Here is a 26,721-nt window from a genome sequence, read left to right on the forward strand (position 1 = left end):
TCAGCGGTCTTCAGCATACCGTGAAGCTCAGTGAGCGTTTTGTCCAGACTATTCATACTGTAGTTCAGTTTGAACTGATCATACCCGCTATGAAGAGAATGGAGGATGGTGTCTATAGCCATTTCCTGAGAAAATTGCTGATCCAGCTGACTCATATTCTCAATGAGTCCAATCATTTTGAGAACATGTGGACTTACGGGCTCGCCTTTCTTAAGCTTGGTCTCAAGAATTTGCCTATGAGTCTCAAATCTTTCGACTCGAGCCAGATCTTGGAACATGTTCTTCAACTCACGATCTGAGTTGATGAACGTTTTCTGCAGATCTGCACTCATGGTGGCGAGCATTAGACATTTCACATCCTTGTTGGCATCAATCCAACGATTGAGGGCTGCCTGAGTGACCCCGTCGCCTGCGGCTTCGGGCATCGCCTCTTCTAGGACATACTCCTTTTCTTCCTGCATAAGAACTATTTGCAAGTTCCTTTGCCAGTCAAGGAAGTTTTTCCCGTTCAACTTCTCCTTTTCGAGAATTGATCGAATGTTGAATGAATTGTTGTTTGCCATATTTAAAACTACAATTGAAAAGAATAAACAAATAAATAACCATTCACAGTTTCTCTTAATAAACTTAAATTCTAGCATATATGCATAATTCAATGTTCATTAAGCATTTTATTCAAGTTATGTGTTCCGGCAGGTGTGAATAAAATGATTCCAAGATCCTAAAATCATTGAAGAACTAAGCACAGTTTGTCGACTTAATCCTAAAACATCTTAGGTAAGCAAAAGCCTTTTGCTAATAGTCTAGAAACTATTCTTGGTTGATAGGTACGTCTAAGAACTTATTAAGTAAACCTATCGATTTTTCCACGACATAAAAGGACTCCTTACTTATATCGTTGAGTTTCACCAAAACTAACAAGTACTCACAATTATTTGTGTACCTTGCCCCTTTAGGACCAATAAGTAACACCTCGCTGAGCGAAAACTATTACTAGATTGATGTAAAGGATATCCAAGCAAGTGTATATTTTGGCATGGCACCTTTTAACTTAATTTTTAAGTTTGGAACTTAAGGCTCTTACTATGTTGGTTAGATTTTAAGTGAACTAAAATCCTTAATCATGCAACATAATCAAGCTTTTGATCTCATGCATTTTAAGACATATTTAAAAGCAATAAATAACTTAAAACATGCATAAGATAAATGTGATCTAGTATGACCCGACTTCATCTTGAAGCTTTAACTTCAAAGTCCGTCTTGAAAATCTCCGTGGGAGGCACCATTTTCTTCAAATAGGATAGCTATAATTAAAAACTAATTACAACTATTTGATGGTTCGCAGACCATGTTTGAATTGAAAAACAACTTTGGTACTTTAGACCAATTACATTCAAATTAATGGTACGCAGACCATATTTTCTATCCTATTTGGGCCATACTAGTCACTTCATAACCTGCAAAACAGTACATATACAATATATACCATTCACCCATTCATTATCATGAATGGCCCACATAGCTGGTTAGTAAAACACATTATGCATCACGTAAACATTTGCAGCAATTAATCAAGGGCACCAATAATCTACCAATTATTCAGTCCTTATTAATTCTAATCAAGTTGTTTTAACCTTAAGGATTTGTAGACCTAATCAAGAGTTTATGACTAAAAAGGGCTCCCACTTAAACCAATAAATTCATATGTTTTACTAATTTTAAACATAAAAATGTATTTCTAGTCTAACCGGAAACATACAAATTTAATTAAAATTTAAAGCTCATATAAATTTATAATTGAATCCAAAAAGTTTAATTTAATTTCAGTCGTATTTAAATTAATTCATGATTTTAATTTTAGTAAAATAATTAGAATAAATAAAATTTATTATAATTACAATATTCAAAATTAAAATCCAAGAAAATAATTTAAATTATCAATTTTAAAATTAATTAAAATTACGTAAACTGAAAATTTCAAATTAAAATTTCAAAACGATCTAATCGCAACGCAACAATCCTACGCATCGTACGCCCATGGGCCACACGCACACAGCCATCGCTGGCCATGTGCGCGCAGCCCATGCGCTGCGTCGCATCGCTGCTGCTCACCATCGCAAGGCATCATGCGAGCTGGTGCTCGCTGCGCGCGCCAGCGCTCGACGCACGAGCATGCTGCCGCAGCCCATCGCTGGGCGCAGCGCTCGTCGCACGTCGCACGTCGCAACAAGCACGCTGCACGCCATCGCTGGGCGCAGCGCTTGTCGCATGCACAATAGCGCTCGCTGCGCGCGAGCGATCGATGCTGGGGCGTAGCACTCGTGGCACGCGAGCTTGCGCTCGCTGCGCGCGAGGCTCCGCACGCTTGTGCGAGGCAGTGCGCGCTGTGGCGCAGCTCGCTTGCTGCCCACACGCGACTGCTCGTGCCTTGCTCTCGCCCTCGCCCATTCGCCCATCGCACACAGCCCACGACACAAGGCAGGGCTGCTGCCTTGTGCTCGTGCACCATGGCCTTGCTCATTGCATTCGTACCGCATGGGCGACGAGCTCCTTTGCTCATCGTCACATGCCCGCACTATACAACACCCCTTAAGGGTAACACGTAGCGTCCATTGCTTTGTGCGTGCAAGTTATATGAGCGAATCGCATGAAATTTTAAAATTTATATTCAAAATTAATGACAAATTAATAAATAATATTAATTTCATAATTTTAGGGCGAAAAATCGAAAATTTATTATTCAATTGATTTCCGATTAACATGGATCAAAGTCTAGGTCATAAAAATTTAAAATTTAACATAAATTTACAATTTTTATGGTGGTTTTTAATCATAGGTATCTAATTAAATTATAACTAATTATGAAAATCAAATTAATTCTAAATTATTCCAATTTTCAACATATTAATCATAATTACAAATTAGATTGCATAATTAACAAGGCTAGGCATTCAAACTTGTTAAACATATACAGTAGGTCAATCAAAAATTTAAGATTTATCAACAAGAATCGCAAATATTTAATTTAACATCTTAAATTTACGAAATTTTGCATTCGAAAAACTAAAACCTCCGAAAAGTCATAGTTAGGCTTGAATTTGAGAATTCTGGGTTCGGCCGAAAATTTTAGAATGCCTTTTGCATGCGGAATTGACACAAAAATCACTCGATTTGGATGAGTAACGAAGAAACTGCCGAAAAACTGCGTACGTATAATTAAATAAACGCAATTTGCAATTAATTAACAATTACGAAAATTAATTACCCCTTTTAATTCTTGCAAATTTTTAATATTTAACCATGTTCATGCAATTTAGATTATGAAAATAATAAGAGGCTCGTGATACCACCGTTAGGTTATGATACATATGACAATTCATAAATCATGCGGAAAAACCATAAAGCCAGGAAAGCATATTATTTACACATAATCATTTAGCATAGTTTAGATGCATACACTTTGTTGCGTGCCTTCCCTAGCTGCGCCCGAACCGAACAAGAACAAGTCTTTAGGACTCCAAGTGTCGTCCCTCCGTAGATAGTCCACAGCACGTCCGGATCCGCCTTAAGCTTGACCAACTAGGATAGCCCTTAAGGTACTTAGAAGTTTCGGCTATTGTAGGCAATTATATGACTGAATTTTGGCTCTCAAAAATCACTTTGAATACTTGAATCGTATATACAAATAATGACCCTAGGCCCTTATTTATAGAGGTATGGAAAAGGAATTGTAATCCTACTAGGATGTGGATTTGTTAATTAGAACTTTATTAGGACTCTAAATAACAAAGCAAATCTAATAGGATTAGGATTTTAATCTTCGCACGAATCCTAATAGGATTAGGATTTCCCGCACACGCATCGTACAAGCCGTGCACCCGCGCAGGCCTTGCGGCGCACGACAAGCGCACATCCCATGTGCGGTGCTGCGCGCGCGCGCGCCCTTGGCTGGGCCTGGCCTTGCGCTGGGCCTGGTCGAGGCGTGCGTTGCTGCGTGCGGCTTGCTGGGCGATGGCCTGGCTTCGTGCTGGGCCTTCGTCTAGTGGGCCTCGTCCGATGCTAATTCGTACGATACGCTTCCGATTAAATTCCCGATTCCGAAATTCATTTCCGATACGAACAACATTTAATATTTCCGATTCCGGAATTAATTTCCGCTTCGAATAAATATTTAATATTTCCGTTTCCGGAATTATTTTCCGATTCCGATAATATTTCCGATTCTGACAATATTTCCGTTTCCGGCAATATTTCCGATTCCGGCAAAATTTCCATTTCCGATAATATTTTCCGATACGTACCATGTTTCCGTTTCCGGCAACATCTACGACTTGGATAATATTTATATTTCCGATACGATCCATATTTCCGCTTCCGGCAATATCATCGTTTCCGGAGTATTCATTTCTTGCCTGTGACGATCTCAGCTCCCACTGAAACCAAGATCCGTCGATTCCGAATACCCATAGATGGAGTATTTAATGCCATTAAATACTTGATCCGTTTACGTACTATTTGTGTGACCCTACGGGTTCAGTCAAGAGTAAGTTGTGGATTAATATAATTAATTCCACTTGAACTGAAGCGGCCTCTAGCTAGGAATTCAGCTCACTTGATCTCACTGAATTATTAACTTGTTAATTAATACTGAACCGCACTTATTAGACATAACATAGAATGCATACTTGGACCAAGGGCATTATTTCCTTCAGTCTCCCACTTGTCCTTAGGGACAAGTGTGCATTTCCTAATTCCTTTGTCGCTCGATGCTTGCTCTTGAACATAAGGTAAGAGTTGTCATCCTTATTATGTCCAGAGGTGTTTCTCGGTTTAAGAGTTCAACTGATCAAATAAACAGATAATCATAGCCTATGATTCATCCGAGCACGGCCATGCATTTCACAGTTTCTAGCTCTCCGAGTGGCCTTGTACAACTTTTAAGCATCTCATCCCGATTTATGGGAGGACAATCCCAATCTTGCGATCTTGAGATTAGACTTCGTTTGATAGGTGATTACCTGAGCGTTGCCTTTATAGCCTCCTTTTACGGTGCGACTGTTGGTCAACGTCAAAGCAACCAGTTCTCAAACAAGTAATCTCAAATCACTCAGGTATTGAGGATTTAGTGTCTAATAATTTTAATGAAATATACTTATGACAGATTTTCATCTCTTACAGTAAAGTTTCATAGGTCTTGTCCGATACTAGTCTTCCCAAAGTAAGTATCTATGCAAATGATTATGACATTGCCATGTCCACATAGTTCAAGAAACAGAACTACTAGTCATCTTGCATTCTAATCGTCTAACGTTTTCTATGCGTCCAATTTTATAGAAAACTCCGACTAGGGACCATTTTCAACCTTTGACATTCAAGTTCATTTGATAGACATTTCTTAGTCACAGGACTGGTCCTGACAGTCTATCTTGAATATATCGTTAAATTGAAGGGACTCATCATTTAATACTAAACCAAGATTAAATGGAATATGAAAATACATTTCATATATGATAAATGTTCAACCCCATTGTTTTACAACCATGGGCCTCAAACCCATCTTTTTAAAACAGTTCATGGAATTCAAAGCTATGCTTGATTTCCAGTGCTACAACGTGAGTGTTGCTTCTCACTTGTTGCATAGGTTTAGTCATCACGCTTTGCCAATCTTAACATCCTTTTCATCGAATGTTCTTCGAGATATGATGATAAGAACTTTTGAGTATGTTTATTTTGTGATCTAGTCTTTCTTGCTACATTAGTGGTTCTACGCATTTTGCAATGAAGAACCATTAAGTCAACAGACATGTGATCTTCCCAAGTTCAATGAAGAACTCATATAAACAACTCTATTTTATTGCTTCTTAGGCAATAATTACTTTTACTTCAACTGTATAGGTTGCTAGTGATGCTTTGTTTGGATCTACTTATCCAAGCAGTTCACAGATATGTGGAAGACTCTCCAACTATATCTTAGAACATAGAAATTATTATTTTAATTTCCCACGCAACAACTCATGGTCTCCAATCCATGTTGCCATTTCAAAACACGATGCTTTATAGCTCGTCCTTATCAATGGTTAACTCCAAAGGGTCTTGCTTGATCCTTTGCCAGTGTTTATGCGTGTAGCATCAATATTTAGCATATCTTTATTTTCTTGAATTAAGAACTATTCCTATGTACCTTTTCAAGTACCATAAGTATTCTTGATCTCAATCTAGTTGATCTTCACTTAGATCAATAGAGATTGGTATATGTTCGTCATGCCTAAAGTCATACGATACGTTTTTGGCGATCCTCATATTATATTATATACATGATAAATTCTTTTGCAGAATAATTCCCAATTGAATTCTATTCATGTAACTTTAGCTCATTCAGTTTCAGTAGATACTGAATCCAACTAAATTCTTTGACATATAATATAGGTTAAGAATCTTACTTAGATCCTTTGATGTTTAACTTAGTAAACGCTTATACATAGTTCAAACATTCTTTACTTAGATTTATTCACATGGGTCGAATATCTCCAATGGAGTCTTTCGTGTTTGATTTAGTAAATGCCATTACTTAATCCAAAACATTAATATAAGATCTTTGTAAATAGATCATAATACCCAGTATGTACTAAGTTTCGCCTTGGTCCATCATTGATGAATAATTTCAAATCTAAGTCATTAGCATTTGAATGTTATTTCACAATAGAGAGATATGTGTGATACACATAGGACCAAATAAGTTTTACGTACTCCCACTAAACTTCTTATATATCTATAAGAATCATGTATATTTTATGAAACTAAAAATGCTTATTAGCTTCACTAAAATACAGTTCCAATTCCCAATTGCTTGCTTAAATCTGTACTTAGATTTCATAAGTTAGCATTCCTTTTCAAGCATTTATTTGGATCCAAAAATCCTATGACATGCCATGTACATAGTTTCTTCCAACATTTGACTGAGGAAGATGTTTTGTCATCCAATTGCCATATGCAATCATTGCTTGAATTATAGACTTAAGCATTACGATTATGCATGAGGTTTCAACACAATCCATGTCATGAATTTGCTTGTAACCTTTAGCAACTAATCTAGCTTTGTGTGTGAACACAATTCCATGTTTGATGGTTTTTATCCTTAAAACAAACTTGCAACCAATAGGTGTGAAAATATTCTTGCAAATCAACAAAATTTCAATTTTGTCATCAAAACATTGAGTATGTTTTATGGCCTCTAACCATTTAAAACATTGAGTCTATATATGGCCTCTAACCATTTTAGGGAATCTGGGTTTCGTCATAGCTTTCTTACAAGTCACAAACTCATTAATCTACATGATAATAGTTTGACTGCAAGTTGTAGGTTTCTTCACTATCTAATAGAAGAATTGCATAGTTTCAGTGACCTGAACTCCATGTTTCTTCACTATCTAATAGAAGAATCTCATAGTTTCAGTGACTTGAACTCTATGCCTACAAGGGTATAGAACATCAAACAACAGAATATCAATAGCCACTTAAAAGTCCTTTGAATATTCTGTTCTCCTTGAAGCACTTGTAAAGTCTTCTAAGAGATGTCTATTCTTTAAAGCCACTTCTAAAGTCCTTAAAGAATACGTGTTCGGATTTTCTAAAGAACTCGAAAAGCCTCCGGAATGTCCGTTTATGTTTGTTATTCGCCTCGAAGACTTTCGAGGTCTATTTTCTCCCACTTGTCATTTTGGAAACGAATCTCCAAAAGGACATCATTTCGAGCAAACAAATATTATGTTCTCAAAAAATTCGTGGTAGAAACAATACCCTTGTGTCTCATTTGAATAAATCACAATGAAACATATATCTATACTTGGGCCTTAGTTTGTTGAATAACAAACACTAAGCTCCCACTGAGTTTAGCAACTCTCTAGATATATATTATCGAAAAGATATTCTGAAATTACTTTTCTATAGCTTTGACGAATTTAGTTTAGTTTGGTGGTAGTTGAGCATTTTGTTTTAGAAATTAAAGGAAAAGTCTTTATGATCCATCATTGATCGAATCAAGTACTAATCGACTTCGATCATTCCAACTTAGATATGCCATATCCTATGGAGCTAGATTGTGAATTTTACTACACAATCATTGATGATCATTCTTGATTTAAGTAATCATCAACATGATCTAACCTAGATCTTTATGATTTCTTACCAAGTGGGATTTATACTTCTGAATCTTTGAACTAGCCAAACAGATTCAAACTTATATCACATTGAGTAAATAAACCTATATTCACTCAAATCTGTGTGAAATAATAAAGTCATAAAACCTTTCTTTAGCTTTGAACTTTATTGTCTAGGCGTTCTAACAATAGTTCATATCTTTTGTTACTTTCAACAAGTAAGACTAGTTGTCTTAAATTGATTTAGAAATCAAAGAACTTTCAAAAGTCCATCAAAAATAGAGCTTTTGAATGTTAACTTGTTGATATGGTCTAAGCAACAATGCTAAAGGTTAGTGGAACTCAAATCAAGAGATTGATTTGAACCTAGTAAAGTTTCATTGTTAAAGATTTGTTTGTTTTAATCAAGCATATTGACTCAACCCGTAAATGACCATTTCATTCAAACAAACAAACAAACATTGTTTTTGTTCTTCTGAATGTGAGTCTTTCTGTGTTTGAAACAGAAATTTAGGTATGCTGATTATGGAACAAAATATCCATTAAGTTCCAGCCTTTGAAAGGACTTAAAACAAACTAGATGACCCTACAACTAATGTAGCATTGCCATGCTTCATTTCCCACTTGTAGGTCATTAGTGTAGCCTAGCTTCCATTGTTTGAGTTATTACCGAAGTAAGAACCTCAAGCGGTATATGATACCAAGGAAGTTTGATTGCTAGGGACCTTCTCTTTAAACATAAACTTATAGGTAGAACCGGAATCGTAAATTCCTTTCATTTGTTCCTTTGTTTTCCTATTTCTTGTACCCTTTCTTATAGTCTTAAGAATTGAATTCTCTAGTGTTGACTTTTATACTTTGTTAGACATGTCCAATGTCATTTTATCAAAGTTCTTACCATTTATGTTGAATATTCTGTTTCAACTAGATGATCTTACCAGAAGCTTCTAAAGTTCTCTAAGCATTGATGTATTCGAATGTCTAGGAACTAGACTCATTCGAGAATTAAATGGAAAAAGGATTTTAGGTTGTTAACCATTGGTAAAGCTGAGCGTTTAAACTCAATGCTTTATGATCTCAAAACTACATTGTATTTTGAATTCACAAGCACCAATCGGTTTGCCATTCGACTTTGATACTCGAAAACAACCATAAAAGTCGCTAAAAGAAACGTACATTTTAAATCGCTCATTTTCTCTCATTTCCGTGAATCGTTCTTGAATTCACTACCAATCGAGGAAATTTACTGTTACCTTTCTAAAAGGATTTATTGCAGTGCAAGATATTTAATTATAAACAATAATTAAAACATACATTGAAGCATGCAAAGTCTAAACATTTATCATGAATAATAACTTGAAAATGAAAGCAATCATGAAATTTAAACAAGTCATTAGCATTTTATTCGAATTATGTGTTCCGGCAGGTGTGAATAAAATGATTCCAAGATCCTAAAATCATTGAAGAACTAAGCACAGTTTGTCGACTTAATCCTAAAACATCTTAGGTAAGCAAAAGCCTTGCTAATAGTCTAGAAACTATTCTTGGTTGATAGGCACGTCTAAGAACTTATTAGGTAAACCTATCGATTTTGCCACGACATAAAAGGACTCCCTACTTATATCGTTGAGTTTCACCAAAACTAACATGTACTCACAATTATTTGTGTACCTTGCCCCTTTAGGACCAATAAGTAACACCTCGCTGAGCGAAAACTATTACTAGATTGATGTAAAGGATATCCAAGCAAGTGTATATTTTGGCATGGCACCTTTTAACTCAATTTTTAAGTTTGGAACTTAAGGCTCTTACTATGTTGGTTAGATTTTAAGTGAACTAAAATCCTTAATCATGCAACATAATCAAGCTTTTGATCTCATGCATTTTAAGACATATTTAAAAGCAATAAATAACTTAAAACATGCATAAGATAAATGTGATCTAGTATGGCCCGACTTCATCTTGAAGCTTTAACTTCAAAGTCCGTCTTGAAAATCTCCGTGGGAGGCACCATTTTCTTCAAATAGGATAAGCTATAATTAAAACTAATTACAACTATTTGATGGTACGCATACCATATTTGAATTGAAAAACAACTTTGGTACTTTAGACCAATTACATTCAAATTAATGGTACGCAGACCATATTTTCTATCCTATTTGGGCCATACTAGTCACTTCATAACCTGCAAAACAGTACATATACAATATATACCTTTCACCCATTCATTATCATGAATGGCCCACATAGCTGGTTAGTAAAACACATTATGCATTACATAAACATTTGCAGCAATTAATCAAGGGCACCAATAATCTACAAATTATTCAGTCCTTATTAATTCTAATCAAGTTGTTTTAACCTTAAGGATTTGTAGACCTAATCAAGAGTATATGACTAAAAGGGCTCCCACTTAAACCAATAAATTCATATGCTTTACTAATTTTAAACATAAAAATGTATTTCTAGTCTAACCGGAAACATACAAATTTAATTAAAATTTAAAGCTCATATAAATTTATAATTGATTCCATAAATTTAATTTAATTTCAGTCGTATTTAAATTAATTCATGATTTTAATTTTAGTAAAATAATTAGAATAAATAAAATTTATTATAATTACAATATTCAAAATTAAAATCCAAGAAAATAATTTAAATTATTAATTTTAAAATTAATTAAAATTACGTAAACTGAAAATCTTAAATTAAAATTTCAAAACGATCTAATCGCAACGCAACAACCCCACGCAATGCACGCCCATGGGCCACACGCACACAGCCATAGCTGGCCATGTGCGCGCAGCCCATGCGCTGCGTCGCATCGCTGCTGCACCCCATCGCAAGGCATCAATCGAACACGCGAGCCAGTGCTCGCTGCGCGCGCCAGCGCTCGATGCACGCGAGCCATCGCTCGATGCACGCGAGCCATCGCTCGCTGCGCGCGTTTGCCAGCGCTCGATCCATGCGAGCCATCGCTCGCTGCGCGCCTGCCTTTCTCGCACGCGAGCTTGCGCTCATCGCACGAGGCAGCGGCATGCGAGCTGGCGCTCGCTGCGCGCGAGCGATCGACGCTGGGCGTAGCGCTCGTGGCACGCGAGCTTGCGCTCGCTGCTCGCGAGGCTCTGCACGCTTGCCCACACGCGACTGCTCGTGCCTTGCTTTCGCCCTTGCCCATGCGCCCATAGCACACAGCCCACGACACAAGGCAGGGCTTCTGCCTTGTGCTCGTGCACCATGCCATTGCTCGTTGCATTCGTACCGCATGGGCGACGAGCTCCCTTGCTCGTCGTCGCATGCCCGCACTATACAACACCCCTTAAGGGTAACACGTAGCGTCCATTCCTTTGTGCGTGCAAGTTATATGAGCGAATCGCATAAAAATTAAAAATTTATATTCAAAATTAATGACAAATTAATAAATAATATTAATTTCATAATTTTAGGGCGAAAAATCGAAAATTTATTATTCAATTGATTTCCGATTAACATGGATCAAAGTCTAGGTCATAAAAATTTAAAATTTAACATAAATTTACAATTTTTATGGTGGTTTTTAATCATAGGTTTATAATTAAATTATAACTAGTTATGAAAATCAAATTAATTCTAAATTATTCCAATTTTCAACAAATTAATCATAATTACAAATTAGATTGCATAATTAACAAGGCTAGGCATTAAAACTTGTTAAACATATACAGTAGGTCAATCAAAAATTCAAGATTTATCAACAAGAATCGCAAATATTTAATTTAACATCTTAAATTTACGAAATTTTGCATTCGAAAAACTAAAACCTCCGAAAAGTCATAGTTAGGCTTCGAATTTGAGAATTCTGGGTTCGGCCGAAAATTTTAGAATGCCTTTTACATGCGGAATTGACACAAAAATCACTCGATTTGGATGAGTAACGAAGAAACTGCCGAAAAACTGCGTACGTATAATTAAATAAACGCAATTTGCAATTAATTAACAATTACGAAAATTAATCACCCCTTTTAATTCTTGCAAATTTGTAATATTTAACCATGTTTATGCAATTTAGATTATGAAAATAATAAGAGGCTCGTGATACCACTGTTAGGTTATGATACATATGACAATTCATAAATCATGCGGAAAAACCATAAAGCCAGGAAAGCATATTATATTCACATAATTATTTAGCATAGTATTGATGCATACACTTTGTTGCGTGCCCTCTCTAGCTGCGCCCGAATCGAACAAGAACAAGTCTTTAGGACTCCAAGTGTCGTTTCTCCTTAGATAGTCCACAGCACGTCCGGATCCGCCTTAAGCTTGACCAACTAGGATCGCCCTTAAGGTACTTAGAATTTTCGGCTATTGTAGGCAATTATATGACTGAATTTTTGCTCTCAAAAATCACTTTGAATACTTGAATCGTATATACAAATAATGACCCTAGGCCCTTATTTATAGAGGTACTAGTCTTATATGCACGCGATGCGTGCGATTTTAAAAAAGCAAATTTGATCTCCTTGAGCCAACATACTGTAAAATCAAGATAAAATCATCAATATTAACAAATAGCACAAAAAATTCATAATTCAATGTAAAGTCAATAGTATTAAAATAAAAACTCTTAATTAGCATTGATAATAGATCGATGTGATTACAAAGCATAAAAGGGAGCATCCTTCTTTTCTATTTATTGATCACAGATCACAAATCACAATCCCAAAGAGGGAAGCATTTGGTTTATTAAGTGCATGATCGAAATAAAGACGAATTTAATTAATTGCATAAATCAGATGGTAAGTTGTAGCCTGTTAGCCTGTAGCAAGCAAGCTGAAGCTAATTGTAGCACCTTGCAACTGCATAAGTACCAGTAACTTGAGCCACAATCTTGCCTCCAAGAATTGGTTCAGTGGTCTCAGCTTTGCTTCCAGAATGTCGGTCTAGTTTCTAATGGCTTCTGCTCCAAGAATCCTGAAGTTAGAAGGGAGATCATTCACCTTCTGCTCTTCTATGTGTTTGGCGATTGCGTAATGGCTTGATCCATTTCTCTCCTTGAGTGACACCAAGGCCTCGGTAATCATCTGTGAATTAAAATCTGGCAATCAGTTTCAGCAAACCTTCATTTGATTCAAGCATAATATGCAAAAAATTAACAGAACTTAAAAACATATAATTGTTCAGAAGTTCATCAATAATAACCATTAAGCTTCAAATGAGAGAAGTGGCCACAAATTTTAAGCTAAGAATTACGCCATTTCAAGTAATATTCACCAAAACTTCCGTAATTCTATAAATAATAGCAGAAACAGATCGAAATCACAGCGAATATTTCCAAATTTCAACAAACATCATTGGAAAACCTAAAATTACTTCATAACAGATTGTAGGCAGAACTTATTAGGAACCCAAATCAGATTTCTAAAACCTAATAAAAAAACAAAACCTCGTTATAAATACACTTTCAATTGGCAATGAAAATTGCAAAAACAAAAACAATTAGCAATTAAAATCCCTAATTTGTAATTCGGAGTCACAAAACAGAACCAAATCCGAAGAAACAACAAATTTGATGCAAAATCAAGGAGCAAGAGAAAGAGGGGGAGAGAGGTATACAACTTTATGTGGGTCGCACTTGATTAAAAATAATAATTAGGTAGCTTTAATAAGCCTAAATTTTCCTTATAAGAGGGGAAGAGCTACATATAGCCCTCAATATTGTAATTTTTCCTTAGATAAAATTAATTAGGTAGCTTTAATTAGCCTAAATTCTCTCATTTTGGATATCAGCAGGGGTCTTTGATTTATCATAGCAAAAAGGCCCAATTACTACCTGAATGAGGTTAATGCGTTTAGAATTGTAGCCATCCAGATACTACTACTTGAATGGAGACCTTGGCTTACATAGATGCGCATAATAATCAAATACCAATTAAAGATTGTAGCACTAATTGCTCTAAATCTTGACCAGAGTGTTGAAAAGGGTATTCACATTAGACTTTCTAGCATCATATGCCTCTCTCCTGCTCAGTCAAATAGTAAAAGCCCAGGATTGTTTTTCCTAATTCTAATTCTAAAATTACAACCTCTGGTTGATTAGAAGACTAATGTTATAATCAATTTGATACTTATAAAATTTGTGGCAAACAGATTAATTGGTAACAATCAGATTCAAATACGATAGTAGGTATAGTAGGTATAGTAGGAATTAATATACCTAATTTTTTCAAATACCTAATTTGATGGTATAGTAGGAATTAATATACAGCAAACATATTAACATACCAAATAATAATTTCATAGACCTTGCCGATGCTGGGGAAGATAATGATTCCAACCTCGGCGTCGCAAAGGATGGAGAGCTCCTTAGCCTTTATCGAAGATTTGAGGGTTTGAGGGAGATCGAAGGAGAGAGAAAGTATGTGATACTGTGAGAGTGATAGGGAAGGGGCGGAGAAATGAAATATGTGTTGTACGCGAGGTGGTTTGACAGTAAAAGATATAGAGTATTTTCGTCTTTTTTATAGTGGACACGAAAAGTGTGTTTACCGTAATACCCCTCACCTCTTGGCTTATATAATAGAGATTATCAAGGGAACAAACATATTGAACAATTGAAATAACAAACCATACTGAAAGTTCCAGTTGAGAAACAAACCGAGTACTGAAGAAAAAATCCGGCATAACTTCTTTAGGCAACGCAAATGCCCCACTCAAATCATCCAAAGTAATTGTCATGCCCATACCCAACATAGTTATAGTCAAGCCCCTTATAGACATCTGTGGACTGACCCAACTGAAAGCACTTGGCTTCAGAAGCCCCATTAAGCATCCTAGAGCAACCCATACCGGAAATGCCGTCGACAGCATGTCGCTGACAGCTTCAACGACCACCCTGACCGGTGATTTACTCCCTGCACTCAAGCTGCTCGAGGAATTGCTACAGAGAAGCCGAGTGCAAAATATTCACAAATTTGCTCCCTGCACTCAATCAGTTTACAGTACCCAAAATAAGATGAAAAAAGAATCATCTCAAATTTGTAATAAAAAGACCAACATTTTAAAAACAAAATAATTGACTATAGAAGCAGAACTGCAGTCCTCAAGTTCGCAATACTCCAAAAACAGTTATGCAGAAATGTATTATGCAAGTATGTCAGTTGGTAGATACTTAGATACTAACATGCTGGGATACTGGCTTGGTCATAAGTATGCTTAGATACAAATTTTCAACACATTTCGATTTTCTTAAATCTACAACAATGCATTACCAAATTTTCATGATCATAAATTCTACTCCACTTGATAAATGATCAGCAGCAAGAACTTCAAAATTAACATAACTGCATGCCTGCATTACATCAGATTCGTATATGACTCGATTCAACATCGTTTTAACATTTCATCATACACTAATTGATCTTAATCTGATTTTATGCATCGAATACGAACTGAAACTTTCAAACTTCGTTTCTAATTATACAAAAATTTCAACACATTTGGAGTTCCAAACATTATGATGATAATCAATCAAATTCAAATCTAACAGCTCTTTTAACTTCACCCTACACTCCCATCATCAACATTGCTTTTCCAATTTCCCAAGCCCACAAACAGTACTCAGAATTTTTATGCAATGAGAGAAACTGAACCTGTTATAAGTGTGAGACGATCAAGCACTTCTCCAGCATTTCTGCTTGAGCTGTCCATGTCATTTCATTAGTTCCTTCAGCTTCTTTGTGCTGGTTATTCTCCTCACTGTGTCTGCTGCTGGAGGTGGGCCTGCTGGGTATATTGAACCTGACAGTGGTTCTGCTTCCCCATTGCAGCTCTTTGAGGCTCCATGCCATTCTCTGGGTTATTTGTTTCACCATCTGATTCTGTCGGCATCGACTTACTCAAATAGATTTGGCCAAACTTTATCTTGTATAAGTCTGCAATAAAATCGAATTCGGATGTAGTTGGAGTCAAAGCACAACATGAGCAGTCAAAGCATTTAGATTTTACCAAAAATATGTGGCATTTTTTCAGTACAACTAATCAATCCACAACTTATAACCATTGCCAGACGCTGAAAAAAAGTACAAAGTTGGCCTATGAGGAAGAGTGAGAGATAAACAGATGTCAAACCTGTACTGGGGACGCAGCTATTAAAACACCGGCAACACCACCTCCTAAGACCCGCCCATCTGGCCCAGCTAAAGAAACACTTAAACCGCCGCCCCTGCTACGTGGACCACCACCATTTGAAAGCGTGAATGAATCTGAGTGATAAAATTTCGAAACGGCCCTGCAGAAAACAGGAGGATAACTACTCATCTAAATTAAGCAACAACTCAAAGCCTATGCACAGAGTGACAGAAGCAACATACACATCAAAGAAACTAACTGAATTAAACCCACCATACATTCAACATTTATAGTACCACATTAGTCTTTTAAATTGCTGATTAAAGTTAAATTGCTATTCCCATAAATATGAACTGCAAAATAATACTGAAAAATCATAGGTTATAAAATCATAGGGTATACTCTACAAACTAAAATAATTCAAAGAAATACTCTGTAATAATTCAAAGAAATACTCTACAATTTAATTAATCAAAGAAATCAATACAAACTCAATATTTCTAATAAATACAAACTCAATACAATAATTATAAGAACAATAAGAAGGAGAATACTTACAGACATTAATTTCATCCTCCATACTACTGAATTTTTTCACATCTTCATTATTCAGCTTCATTTTCTTCAAATTCTGAGGGGCTTTCTTCTGATTATTTCCACGCTTTCCCATTTTCTCAAAAATAAATTGCAGAAACCTCAGCAAACTAAAAATTAACTAAAATCCTGAAGAAAAAAAAAATCACAAAATGAAATTAAATTCACCTAAAGGAAATCAGAATATTGCTTGAAAACAAACACAAAACGAAATTAAATTACCAACACCTAATTAAAATCCTAATAATTATCAAAACAGAAGAAAAAAAAATACCCAGAAAAAGAAATGTAATTTAAACAAAACAGAAAAGAAAATGAAGAACTTTTACCCGATAATTGAAGAAGATCGATCAAACCCAGGAATTTCACCCAAATTTAAAGAACCCTGGAGCGGACTAATTCCAGATTTGCAATTCTGAGAAGATTCAATTAGTCAGAAAATTGAAATCAAATTGAAAAAGGGTAAATTGCGATTGAAATTGTAAAATACTCACCATTATGATTGAAATTGCGATGGAGTTGAGAACGAAGGGCGTAATTTTTGAGGAAGAAGATCGAAGAAGATCGTAGAGGAAGAAGATCGAAGGAGAAAACGGGAGGAAGGAGAGAGAAAACGGTGGAGCAGCCGAGCAGTAAGGGTTTGAACTTTGAATGAATCCTCGTGTAGAATAGAGTAGTGTAAAGGGGTATATTAGTCTTTTTAAAAGGGGACACAAAAATTGTTGTTACTAAAATGCCCTCAGCTGTTCCTTTATATAATAGAGATGGAAAAGGAATTGTAATCCTACTAGGATGTGGATTTGTTAATTAGAACTTTATTAGGACTTTAAATAACAAAGCAAATCTAATAGGATTAGGATTTTAATCTTCGCACGAATCCTAATAGGATTAGGATTTCCCGCACACGCATCGTACAAGCCGTGCACCCGCGCAGGCCTTGCGGCCCACGACAAGCGCACAGCCCATGTGCGGTGCTGCGCGCGCGCGCCCTGGCTGGGCCTGGCCTTGCGCTGGGTCTGGTCGAGGCGTGCGTTGCTGCGTGCGGCTCGCTGGGCGATGGCCTGGCTTCGTGCTGGGCCTTCGTCTAGTGGGCCTCGTCCGATGCTAATTCGTACTATACGCTTCCGATTAAACTCCCGATTCCGAAATTCATTTCCGATACGAACAACATTTAATATTTCCGATTCCGGAATTAATTTCCGTTTCGAATAAATATTTAATATTTCCGTTTCCGGAATTATTTTCCGATTCCGATAATATTTCCGATTCTGACAATATTTCCGTTTCCGGCAATATTTCCGATTCCGGCAATATTTCCATTTCCGATAATATTTTCCGATACGTACCATGTTTCCGTTTCCGGCAACATCTACGACTTGGATAATATTTATATTTCCAATACGATCCATATTTCCGTTTCCGGCAATATCATCGTTTCCGGAGTATTCATTTCTTGCCTGTGACGATCTCAGCTCCCACTGAAACCAAGATCCGTCGATTCCGAATATCCATAGATGGAGTATTTAATGCCATTAAATACTTGATCCGTTTACGTACTATTTGTGTGACCCTACGGGTTCAGTCAAGAGTAAGCTGTGGATTAATATAATTAATTCCACTTGAACTGAAGCGGCCACTAGCTAGGCATTCAGCTCACTTGATCTCACTGAATTATTAACTTGTTAATTAATACTGAACCGCACTTATTAGACATAACATAGAATGCATACTTGGACCAAGGGCATTATTTCCTTCACTATTTTTAGTAGGTTTCCATAAATAGCAGGTTTCGGGTGAAATGAAATGGGGAATCGAGATTCGTTTATTTTATAGGAGATGCGTTGTCAAGTGGAGTTTTTATGCTTTCATCATCGAACCTTTCCCTTGCGGGAATGGGTACAAGAGTAGGTGTCTACAGTTAGCCCCACTTTGACTGAGTCTTGGAGTAAGACGATGGTCAAAGTATTAGACGGAGTGCGTCACACAAGCCATGGTGTATGTGACCTGTTTTGCGAGGGTCTCACGAGCCCCCGAGTGATAACATTTGACTTAAGGGTCATCACTTGAAGTGTCGACATATCCCTCACGTGTCATTGGGATTTGTCAACTGATAGTATAGAAACTTCCTCACTTTGTCATTGGAAGGATCTAAAGATGCGTAGAAACTCCCTCACTTTGTCATTGGGAGTAACTACAGATGTTTTCGAAATTAAAGCTGTAAAGTGTAATTGGGCCTGGCCAAGCCCAATCACGAGGTAAAACGTTTTTAAAGATTCTCATTTTCAGGGCTAGCTAAACGAGAAAACCCCCTTGTTTTTATAGGAAGTAAAACGAAGGAAAATCCAACACATCGCTCTTTTTTGGAAAAACGAAAAACCAATCCTTTAAATTTTGGAAAAAGGGAAAACCAATCCTTTAATTTTCGGAAAAAGGGAAAACCGATCCTTTAATTTTCGGAAAAAGGGAAAACCGTTCCTTTGATTTTCGGAAAAAGGGAAAACCGATCCTTTGATTTTCGGAAAAAGGGAAAACCGATAAAAGTTATCGCTACAGCGACTAAGGACCTGCGCTGTTAGTGACGCAGACCCCGCCCGCTGAAGGTGGGCGAGCCTGTCCGCTGAGGGTGGACCCCCCGTCCGATAGAAGTGGACGAATCTGTTTGATGTTTTTGAAAATAAGGACCTACGCGGTTTGTGACGTAGACCACGCCGGCTGAAGATGGCGAACCTGTCCGCTGAGGGTGGACGCCCCGTCCGATAGAAGTGGACGAATCTGTTTTGAAATTTTTTTTTTTTTTTTTTGAAAATAAGGACCTACGTGGTTTGCGCCGTAGACCCCGCCGGCTGAAGATGGCGAGCCTATTTTAAATTTGAAGACTTTATTCTTCGAAAAACTGAGGACCTGCGCGGCTAGTGACGCAGACCCCGCCCGCTGAGGGTGGGCGAGCCCATTTGAATTTCTTATTTTGCCTATGTAGAAGAGCTTTTGGTGATTACAACCTGTTGGTGGGTCGTAATATTTCCTGATTAGATGTGTCCTATAAGTGGGTCCACACCGTGTATATTTAACAATATATTTTTTGAGATATCCAAACATGATATGGTGCGTGGCGCAGTCTGGGAATGTGATTTTGATTGCGCACTCTTTGTTGGAGTCCATTTTTCGCGAGCCCCCAAGTGTTGGGGCTCGTCGGTTGTTTTTCGCGTCTTGTAATCATGTTTGGGGTCACGCTCGTATGTGCGAGCGACCTCCTATAGTAGTGTGCTATTTTAGTGAAGCCGTAGAGTGCGACTTTAGCTTTCAGGCGACATCCGGTTTTGGCTTGGCCCGGATTATCCCTTTGACAGACAGACATTTTCTATTTGGAAAACCAATGACTTGACGACACATATTTTTGGTGTTTCGAAGATAATGACCATGATATTTAACTTGCTTTTTTTGAAAAGTGTACATGAGCGTTTTCTGAGATGAGTCTAAGTTTCGACCAAGTTTCAATGTTATTATTATTTTTTGCTTATTTGGGAGCTAAAGGTGCTTTGGGCTTGATCTTACTTGTAATAGGGCCTCGTGTTTTAGCAACACGGTCTTAAGTCCTTTCCTATTCCGTGTTTTTGTGAAATCTGGGCCTTGGGCTGCATTTTCAGCGCCCAAGCTCAGGCGTTAAAAATTTCGGCGCCCAGAGGTGGGCGCTGAAAGTTCTTTCCTGGAAATATTTGATTTTCGGATTTCTAAACACGTTTCCGAATGGGATCAGGATGTTTATTGGGTACGTTCAGTTATATAGGGGCTAGGTACGTCCTTATTTTCCACCACTCTCAAATTCTTTCTCTCTTTTTTGCTGTGCTCTAATTATTTACTGCTTTTGCCATGTCGATCCCTACTTTCTAACTCCAACGAACTGTTAGGCGTTGGCTACGAGCCCTTACTCCCACAGAAAAAGCTTTGTTAAAAGAATACCACTTAGAGGCACTTTTAGGCTTACAACAAATTAATATTGATTATAATTTTCTGCATGCTGCCCTAAACTTTTGGGACTCCGATCATCATGTTTTTTCCTTTCGGGGCAATGAAATATGTCCTTTGCCTGATGAATTTGCTGCGATCCTTGGTTATCCTACTAATGCTACTCCTGTTACCCCTGGCACTATTGAAGAGGGTAAAACAACCATAAGGGCTTTCCTAGGGCTAGATGATAACATGTTTGCTGAACTTGTTGTAGACGATAAGGTTAACTTGGCAAAACTCGTAAAACATCATTTTAGGCCTAGTAAGAATATGACCGAACAAAAATTGAACATTCGAGCCCTTGTATTTTGCTTGTTGAATCATTATTTGCTGTCGAATAATAATGGTGAGTTCGGTGACATAAGGCTGATCCCCTTGATTAGCCAGATGGAAAGATGCTATTCTATTATGCCGTTGGTTGTTGCTGAGACTTTGCTGAGTGCGGATGAGCTGAAAAAGGATGCCAAATCCGAAATTTTTAAGGGAAGCCCCCTATTACTGCAGGTAATCTATTTTTTTCTTTGCGCACACATACGCCACTTTTATATATTTCTTTTTGCCTGGGGCTGAGTTTCAGCGCCCAGGGCTGGGCGCTGGAATATTCGGCGCCTGGTCCTGGGCGTTGAAACTGCGCCCCAGGAACCTTTTTTCTTTCTTTTCATTCTTTTGATTCGATCGTACCTATTTTTGCAGATTTGGCTTGCGGAACGGCTTAGACTTTTGGAAGCTCCTGCCGATCCTAAACATTATCGCCCTATAGCTTTGGGTAACCGAAAATACTTGCACCAAGGCCAGGACGAGGTCGAATGGACCTCCTTTTTTACTAATGGCATTTGTTCTATTAAGTGGGTGGTACCATGGTGGGGTTTGACTACTATGACAGGGGGGTCTGATGTATCGGTTTATGTTTCTTTGTTGGGGCTATCTTGTCCCATTTATATTTTTCCTTACCGAGTCATGCGTCAATATGGTTTAAGGCAGACTATCCCCTTTTCTGATACGGTACCACCTAAGGTAGCGACCTTTGCACAAACACGGGTCTTAGCGTGGGCTAGGTATTATGATGGCTCCCGCGTTGGGCTGTAGCTACAAATGGGTTTGTGGGTCTTTCTGAAAACTATAAGTTGTGGATGAGTTCCGATGACAAGGATGTGAGGACCGAGGCTCGTAATGGGGAGTCGGCTGAGCTTTTGATACCTCGTATTCGTGTTAAGTATGAGGGTCCTGATTCTGCCAGACCTCGTACCTATAGTTTTAAGACTGTGAAAGCTCGTCCTGATCGAAAGCGAAAGGAAGTTCTTCCCCGTTCCAGTGTCAGGCCTAAAAAGATGCCTAACATGAAGGGGCCTGCTGTTGTTAAAAGAAATGCAAGGTCTCGCGGAGATCGTCGCCGGAACAATGTATGGGTTAGGAAGGCTCAGCCGCTTGTAGAAACAGTGGCTAGTCCAGTTGATGATAGTAATCCTTCTCCCACCACTGTTTGTGCCCTTGAGGCTGAGCGGGCTATAACTGAGAATGTTTCTAAAGCTTTGGCATCTTTGGAAGTTACTGTCCAGGAGCCAGTTCTTATGGAGATTGATATTGGGGCAGCGCAGAAGACTATGGGGGTGGATCCTGCGAATATTGCTCTCTTCAAGAATTTATTTGATGATCCGGAAGAACTAGAGTAGTGTAGTTCTTTGCTAGGGTGTAGGTGCCTTCTATTTATTTCAGTTGTGTTTGTTTTTATTCCTAGCACTTTGTTTTCCTTCTTATTATATTTTAATAAAGGCGTATTTTTAGTTTCCATTCAATTTTGTTTATATGTCTAACACTTTTTTACACAAAGAATATAATTTTTTTATTATTATTTGGACCGAATCCTTGGTAAGGATTGCCTACGTATCTTGTCAGAATCAGGTCGCGCGTAGTTCTTAGCTTTAGAATAAGTTCTAGTATGCCGGATTTCGGTAGATATGTCCTGAAGTGGAAACATATTACTTAATCGGTCAAATGAGTGAAGTATTTGCCATTATTTTCATCTGCCGTTTTCCATAGGTTGCGTAAAATTCGACCAATTTGTTGGTAAACCTATTTGGATACGTACTGTACCCCCCAAGTGTTCGTTATTTTTCCGTTGTGTGCGGATAAAATGACGAGCACTTTTCGAAAAAAGGAAAACTTTTGGCAGGCAGAGAGTTTCAACGCCCAGGCTGGGGCGTCAGAAATTTCGGCGCCCAGCCCTGGGCGCTGAAAATAACTTGGGCGGTCAATTTTGACGTTTTTGCTTCACATGTTCTTGCGTTTATTTCTATTTCGTTTTTTGTGCCTTGATATTTTTCTTCGTAGTTAAAGTTAATTTTGAGGCTATTTTGGAGGCTTTTTGACTGTTAGCGTGAAACGCATTTTTGTCCAGATTAATTTTTTCTATTGGTGACTCAAAATAGTTTTGCAAATGGAGTTAGGGTGCGGAACTCATGAAGATCTTTGTGGAGGGTATGATGGAATCTATGTGAAACAACTGTTGGCGGATTCTATGTTTTATGAATTTATTTTTTTGGTAACATTTGCATTTGTTTTAAATTTTTGATTTCTTTTTGATTTTGGGTTGCATGGATTGGCTCTCATGATGACATTGGTTGGCTTTTTAGGTTTTGAGGATGGGATAGTGTGGTTTATTTTGTGGGTTTCGGGAACTGGTTCACATGGCATTATTTCAAAACCGAGTGGGCTTTGTTTGTTGGGCCTATAGTGGGCCGCTTCTTTATTTTTTTTATCTTGCAAGTACATTTGGTGTTTATTTAGTGTTAGAATAAAATTTTTAGGAGAAATATTACGCCTTTATTGATTTGGAAAGTAAGGAAAACACACTGAAATAAAACTGACCCATATTCTAAAGGGCCTTAGGACCATCTAAAGTCTCTATTATTTTTTCTATCAATCTAAAGAACTACTAATGTTGCTCTATATGGCTCAAGCCTGGGGTTTAGTCTCATAAAACTTCGGTCCTTCACCGGTACTCATCTTGAATCCTATTCCTTTTGCGTTGACCCACTGATATGTCTTCACCCATCCGTTCCCGACCTCTTCTAGTGTTGATGCAGGAGAGATTAACCGGGTTGGATCAAAACCTTCATCTTGTAAAGCTAGGGTAGTCATCACAGTCTCGTTCTCCATAGGCCTCGATTCGTTAAACAATGTCCATAGAGCCTGATTGTCCAATATTTCAGCTGTTTTAGTCTTGGTGAGGTGGGGTGCCTCATCCAAGGTGTGGCAGTCATGGAAAATTTCAAATCCGGGTTTTAGCAAGCCATCCTGAACGAAGGGTTCGGGGAAATCACAGCATGGGTGTTCTTCTCCTTCCCGAACAAACATCCCGTTAAGGGTCCTTTGATATGGGGGAAGGAGGGTGGTTTGTTTGGCTTTGTTAAGGCGTAGCCTAGATAGGCGGTCAGCAATATCTTCCTCCGTTGGTTCATAACCTAAGCCAAAGGGAGTAGATTTGTCGGGAAAATGATGGAATGTGCATTCCTTCTTCCTTATGCCCAATGGGGTTCCTGGGAAATAACCTTGAGCCAACAGCATTCTAGGGATGACTCGGGATGCATGCGGGTCTAGGAATGCTGGATCATAATCTTCGATGAACTGGATTGCTTCTTCCATTTGAAACCCATAAAGGTCATCTGCAGTTTCGGCCGTTCCAACCATAGTACAACTGACGTCGAGAGGAGGGGCGCGGATTTCTAGTATTACCCCGTTATGGTTAAGTTTAACCATTTGGTGAAAGGTTGAAGCCACACCTCCTAAGTCATGGAGCCAAGGTCGCCCCAAGAGGAGGTTGAAAGTGGGCTTGATGTCGATTATTTGAAACTCTGTGGTGCGTGCCACAGGCCCAGTTTGTATGGTAAGGTTGATTTTTCCCAACACAGGCCTTCGGGAGTTATCATAAGCTCGTACCCCTTGTGAGGAGGTTTGGAAGTCATCGCTTCCTGGCCCCAAGCAATGGGCGGTTCGCAATGGGCAGACATTAACCGCCGAACCATTATCTACGAGCGCTAGGGGGATGTCCTTTGCATCCAACCACTAAGTAAAGGGCTTTATTGTGAGCACCCCCCTCTTTGGGTAAGTCTTTATCAGTGAAAACTATGGCCTTTTCTCCGGCATCTCTCGTGACATGGCTAACCAATGAGTCAGGTGTGATATCTGTGGGTACTGAGATGAGGTCAAGTGAGCGAATAAGCTTTTCGCTATGTTCCTTTGAAGTACACATAAGATCCCAGATGGTAATCTCAGCCTTGGTTCTTTTCAGTTGTTTCAGGAGAGGATTTTCAATGACTTCCGCGACGGTGGCGTGCCGCCCGTTCTCAGGAGTTTTCCTAACAGGGATGTCGTCCATAGGAGGTGGGTGAATATCCGGTTGGTATATCCTTCCGGATCGGGTGAGGTTGTCGACCTCGGGCTCCTAAGGGGTGGTGTCAATGAGAGCATACCCGGGCCAAGTTTCAGTGAAGAGGTCCTGGCCCGATATTTGAGATAGGTAAATATCTTCAGCATCATCGTTCCACACACCGCACACTTCCCCCTCGATTCGATCCATAGGTACCACAGCGAGTGGTGCACCTTGAGGTGTAATATACACCGTGGGGTCGAAATTCTCTGGTTGGTCGAGAGAGATGTGACAAGAGCCGAGTGGGCTCTTGTTGTTGTTGGGTTTGCCAACGTTAGGGAGAGGTATTACTTCATCCTCTATCATGTCCTGGATCGTATGTTTTAGATTCCAGCAGTTTTCAGTGTCATGCCAATTTCCTTGATGGAATTTGCAGTAAGTACCTTCGACCCAATATTTGTTTTTGACAGGAGGGTCACGGGTGGGGCCTATAGGTCTCAACTTTCCTTGATTGGTTAGTCTTTCAAAGGCTTGTACCAAAGTTGACCCGAGTTGGGCAAACTTTCGGTCTCGGACCCATCTTACAGGGTATCTTCGGGCGGGAGCCTCTTCTACAGCATGGACTTCTTGGGCTTGGGGTGTGTTACCCCGATTATAGGTGTTGGTCTTATATGCAGGTTTGCTCTGTATGGTTTTGGCGTGGTCGTCCTCGATTTTTATTCCCACATCATAAACCCTTTTGAAAGTGTCGAGTCCCAGGTACCTAAGGTGTTGTCTGTAAGCCGGGTCCAAGTTGTCAATGAATTTTTGGACCAATTCTGTTTCGGGAGGCCTATTGATTAGCTGGGCCGCCTGGTCCCTCCATCTAGCAAAGTAGGTTGTGAAACCCTCATTTTTCTTTTGGAAGAGAACTTCCAGCTCGCGCATGGTGACTTGGAAATCCATGTTCGACGAGTATTGCTTGATGAAGACATTGACAAAGTCTTCCCAGGTGGGGAAGAGCTTAGGGTCCTGGTGATAGTACCATTTGAGCGGCACAGGTTCCAAGGACAAAGGAATGGCAGGTAGGTACATGGACTTGTCCACGCCTTTCAAGTTCATGGTATTCACAAAGCTCAGTAGATGATCACGGGGGTTGTCCATGGCCTTGAACTTTGGTAAGTCAGATGAACTGAACTTTTCTGGTAATTTTCCAGAAAAAGGTTCAGGCTCGAGGGAGAAGTATTTGCTCCCCATGGTTTGCTGTAGGACCATTTTTTCGATCCTCTTCTCGTTTTCGAGGTCATTTTTGGCATGCGCAGCCGCTAAGGCTTCATTTTCCATTTTCAGTTGGCCCATGAGTTGGGTCATTTGGACCATCTGGTCTCGCAAATCTTCGATGGACATGTTTGGAGGTGCGAATCGAGGTTGGGGAAGCGGAGATCCTTGAAATGAGGGACGACGGACGGAGCTTGGAGTTACTAGACCTGGTGTTGGTGATGTATCTTCGAG

The 26,721-nt window shown here is 38.7% G+C and overlaps 1 long non-coding RNA gene across 2 annotated transcripts; it reads right to left on the reverse strand.

The window, feature by feature from the left end:
- Positions 1–12,762: 12,762 nt before the first annotated feature.
- Positions 12,763–17,449, reverse strand: LOC130465829 (uncharacterized). Of its 2 annotated transcripts, none has more exons than XR_008925843.1 (7): positions 17,354–17,449; positions 17,189–17,274; positions 16,824–16,988; positions 16,266–16,425; positions 15,788–16,069; positions 14,794–15,116; positions 12,763–13,219 (listed from the first exon to the last, which is right to left on the reverse strand). It is a non-coding gene; the product is annotated as an uncharacterized lncRNA (long non-coding RNA). The 2 variants fall into 2 exon arrangements; XR_008925844.1 differs by having other exon boundaries at positions 16,266–16,446.
- Positions 17,450–26,721: the final 9,272 nt, after the last annotated feature.

Source organism: Spinacia oleracea, chromosome 1 (genome assembly GCF_020520425.1).
Source record: "Spinacia oleracea cultivar Varoflay chromosome 1, BTI_SOV_V1, whole genome shotgun sequence".
NCBI classification, from domain to species: domain Eukaryota; kingdom Viridiplantae; phylum Streptophyta; class Magnoliopsida; order Caryophyllales; family Amaranthaceae; genus Spinacia; species Spinacia oleracea.